At 36.7% G+C, this 4,758-nt stretch overlaps 1 long non-coding RNA gene across 1 annotated transcript; it reads left to right on the top strand.

Annotated features, from left to right (window-relative positions):
* The first annotated feature begins 1,337 nt into the window (after nt 1-1,337).
* On the top strand, nt 1,338-3,975 carry LOC138404087 (uncharacterized). Its single transcript, XR_011238194.1, has 2 exons — nt 1,338-1,786; nt 2,198-3,975. It is a non-coding gene; the product is annotated as an uncharacterized lncRNA (long non-coding RNA).
* Nucleotides 3,976-4,758: the final 783 nt, after the last annotated feature.

The following is a 4,758-nucleotide window of genomic DNA, read 5'->3' as shown; positions in this document are numbered from 1 at the left end:
TTCAACGTACAGCGGTGTCCGCACTCCGATTTAGTAAATCGTAATTCGCTTTGATCGCCATTTGTAAAAATTAAACTTGCACGATAACTATAAATTTTTATTTCCATGACATACCTATAGTATGCGACAGGTCGAGATGGTCATCGGGGTGGGCACGCCCCGGACACCCACATGGCCCATGTAGATAGCATACTCATACCTCTAATGCAGTCTCGACCTGTCGCGTACAGAAGTAGCTTTAGTACATAATAATATAGTGTGTTGTTCGTAGAAATGGACTGTATCTAAAGCAGATGACGACTGACAGAAGTGTGGACACCGCTGTACGTTGGAACATGTTACCTACTATGAATGCGCCCCATCTAGTGGAACATTTATGTTATGGCAGTTCTGTGCAGTGTGCAGTGTAATTTCGGATATGCTGATAAGTTGAATTTATGAATGAGCTATCGTAATAATATTAGTGTAGGTTTCTGAGCCTTGACCACTGAAATGGACGAGTACACTGGAAGAGCTGTGTCATAAAAAATGATAGTTATATTTTGTACCGATATTCCTCCTTAACTCCGCTCCTACGAAATTAATTCTGCAGTGCGCGCGCTTCCATATGGTTCAGACTTCAGTTCATAGATTTTGCGAGAAAAAACGTACGGAAATTTACCATGGTTCGCTCTAGCTCTAATAGGTTATAGGACCACACTAAGAGATAGCGCGCAACACGGTAAATTTCCGCACATTCCGCAAAATCTGTGAAATATAGGGATTAATTCCGCACCGGTTTTCGACGGATTTAAAACGTACCGCAACTCACCGCACCTAGCTCTAAAACACCGGCCAAGTGCGAGTCAGGGTGCAATGAGGGTTCCGTAATACAGTCGTATTTTTTCGACATTTTGCAGGATAATTCAAAAACTATGATACATAAACTGGACATGTATGCGCTTTGCATAATACCCTCGTAAGATGCTCGCGTGTGAATTATTTTGATTACACTATCTTTGTTGTACGGAAGTCAGTAGTAACTCATATGCTTGGAGTTAAATAGTTTAAATTCATGACGGATATGCGGTTACCCGTATAATTAGAGCCTCAATAGCTCAACGGGTATAGGAGTGGACTGAAAACCGAAAGGTCGACGGTTCAAACACCGCCCGTCGCACTATTGTCGTACCTACTCCTAGCACAAGCTTTACGCTTAGTAGGAGAGGAACATGTTTGTGTGTTTAACTGCAGGTAGTTAGATCTTATAGCTGACATTTGGGGAAAAATCTGAAAACCGTGAATTTAGATTTGGATCACACAAAAAAAATTGTGGTCATTGTGGTAATTGAGGCCTATAAAATCAAAGGTAGCTAAACGCCATAATGTCGTAAAATGAGTTAACTATGGCGCCATCTAGTTTAGTTAGTTGGGCACGCTTTAGTGTTTTCATTTTACTAACAAATGCAGCTAAATCCCTAGCAAATTCAGTTCAAAAATCGATACTGGCATCAAAGATAGCTACATGCCAACCAGTAAGAATCAAATACAGCTTAGAGTTACGCCTGCCAATCAGAGAGCAAGATTTCGGAAAAACAACATGGCTGCCCCATACAATTCATGCGAATGTGTCGTCCAGTTTTTAGCGTTATTCTTGTGTTTCTATTGAATTACGTGACAATTCTTTTGCTATTATTCGAATTTGGATATCCATGGAGGTTCCTGTAACAAGAGCAAGTGCGGGCAAGGCTCGTAAAAGAACGAGAAACCCCGAGAATTGGAAAGCTAATATTGCTAAGAAAAAAAGGTTAGTGATGTGCATACACGTTTTTTACGTTTCAAATACCAACTATTAGAATATCATGATAATACTGCAATAAAAAAATACGCTTAACCATTTTAATAATCTATTTTAACCAACTTCCAAAAAGGAGGTGGTTCTCAATTCGCCCGTTTTTGTGGTGGTCCCATAAAAATTTCTGAATTGAACTCCTCAATCCTGATGCTGCAGGGTTAGGTTAGGTTAGTTAGTTTTTAATATTCTCATAGCCCAAGAGCCAAGAAAACTCTTTTAGTTTACAATAAATATTATTGTCCTTGGTGATGAAGGCCCAACATTTGAAATCACTGCCCTCGTCGCCGAGTTTGGCCAACGGAAAATTGAAACGTTACAAAGACACGATGCTCTCTTAAACTATAGAATTTTTTAAATTTTCAGGTACATGCCAAAGAAAGCACCCGAACGAATAATCTGCTCACATAAAAATAAACATCTAAAATGTTCAAGTTTAACAATGACTGATATTATGAATTTTCACAGTTCGTTTTATTCCTCAAATAAACGGAGTGAACAAGATGCTTTGATACTGAAGTGCTGTAAAACGCAGAAGGTAAAAAGAAGGCGTCCTACCAAAAGCATAAGATTGGGTAGAGATTTTAATATAAAGTATAGCGTTTTTAGACCTCGCAATGATTGTGTTCCTGTTTGCCAAAAAGCGTTCCTGAATATTCTTGGCATAACAAAATATCGTGTAGAGTATGCTTTGAAACATTTATTTCATACAGGGGAAATTGCCAGGGAAAGACGAGGGGGTAATCGTAAGATAAATAAATTTAAAGAGCAGAAGGAGTCCATTATACGTTATATTATCAAACTAAAATGCATTGAATCGCATTATTGTCGATCATCCTCTCAAGAACGCAAATACCTATCTAGTGACTTGAGTATAAACAAGCTGTACAAAATGTTTAGAGACGAAAATCCTGTATCTCCTGTTAAACAATCATACTTCCGCCATATTTTTAATAGAGAATTTAATTTAGGTTTCGGTACCCCTAACACTGACGCATGCTCAACTTGTATTGAATTGAATGAGAGAATCAAAAAAGAAAACGATCGAATCAAGAAAAATGAGTTGATGACTGCACTGAGAGTGCATAAATTACGAGCAAAGGCGTTCTTCAAAATGCTGCAGGAGCAAAAAGACGATATGATAACCTTCTCGTTTGACTGCCAGAAAAACAGTCCACTACCTCGAATTCCAGACCAAAGTGCTTATTACAGTCGCCAATTTTACTTATATAATTTTACTATTGTGCAAGGATCCTCTAAAGACAAGCTTAATAAGAACACAACCTTTGCGTACACCTGGACAGAAAACGAATTCGGTAAGACAGCTAATCAAATAGCATCAGCTGTCTATGATCGGTTAAATAAAACCAATTTATCAGGGATCACTATAATACGCTTATTTGCCGATGGCTGTGGTGGGCAAAACAAAAATAGCATAATGCTAAGCATGCTATCTCAATGGTTATTAAAAAATGTATCTGTAAAACGTATAGAAATAATATTTCCTGTAACAGGGCATAGTTTTATGCCCCCGGACAGAGTCTTCGGCAACATAGAAAAGGTTCTAAAGAAACGAGAAGTAATCATCCAACCAGAAGAATATTGCGACATCATTTCAAGTAATGCGACGGTCACGAATCTAAAGGATATTATTATATTAGACTTCAAAAGAGCCACTCAAGAGGTTTTTAAACCGACAGCGAAATGGCCATTCAAAATAACCGAATGTAAAAGATTCATTATAAAAAGATCGAAGATCTCAGGAAACACACTTATCCGTGGTGAACCGTTTTATTATTCAGATATAAATAAAGCCTTTAATGTCTGCAAAACTGGCAAAAATACAAGCATGCTTCAACCTACCACCATTTCAACGGGAGTGCCTGTGGCCCAGGCAAAAATAACCGATGTTGAGAAATTGTTGGCAAAACACTTTGGATTAGAATGGCAAAAAAGAGAAGACTTACAATTTTACTTAGATATAATTAGAGGGCCATTTGTTGAAGGAAATCAAGATTTAGAAGAAAGTTTTTGTGAAGGGATAGCAGAAGAATCACCAGTCTTAAGAATATAATAAGGATAAAAGAATAAAAGCAATTATTTCACTTCATTGAAAATTTATTAAAATGTGTAATAAAATAATATACTTAGTTGTTTTTACTTTATCGAATGTTTATGAACATCACTAATCCGAAGCCGCCATTTTGAGTTCAAAATGGCGGCTGTCATTATCAAACTCAGCTATATCCAGTTACTCAGAATCAAATACAGCAATGTCCTAAAGTTGGAATCAATGACAGCTAAATGCAATTTTATTTTCACTCAGTACTCAAATATAAAAGGAGTTTTATTTTTTAAAATTCAGATTATTATTAATATTCTCATTCTTTATAAATCTGTTTTAAAATAAAGAACATCGTAGCTACCTGAACAAAGTTATCGATTTTTGTAGCTTACTGAATATTTGACAGACTTGGATTTAGCTGCCTTTGATTTTATAGGCCTCAATTAGTATTTTCAATTTTCTAAGTAAGATAAATATATCAAGTGGAGTATCATATGAAAGGTCTTCACCTGTGCATTCTAAAAAAGATTTTTATTTATTTTTATGTATCATAATTTTTGAATTATCGTGCAAAATGTCGAAAAAATACGACTGTAGTACGGAACCCTCATTGCGCGAGCCTGGCTCGCACTTGGTCGGTTTTTTTAATATTAAGTTGGAAATTATTTTTGAAATTTTTGATGTATATATTTGGATAGATATCATCAAACGAGTCACAGGTAGCCGCTGAATTTAAACATGGCGTGTGGAGTCCCTACAAGAGACCTATTTTCAGTAGTTGACGTCTATCGGTTGACGATGATTGTACGTTGTTGCATTAATTCGTTGTTGTCGCTTCGCTCTAAACTCCTTAATTGTACAA

Source organism: Maniola hyperantus, chromosome 25 (assembly GCF_902806685.2).
Source record: "Maniola hyperantus chromosome 25, iAphHyp1.2, whole genome shotgun sequence".
Taxonomy (NCBI): Eukaryota; Metazoa; Arthropoda; class Insecta; order Lepidoptera; family Nymphalidae; genus Maniola; species Maniola hyperantus.
The sequence above is the reverse complement of the archived record's forward strand: the minus strand, read 5'-3'. Positions and strand labels throughout refer to the sequence as shown.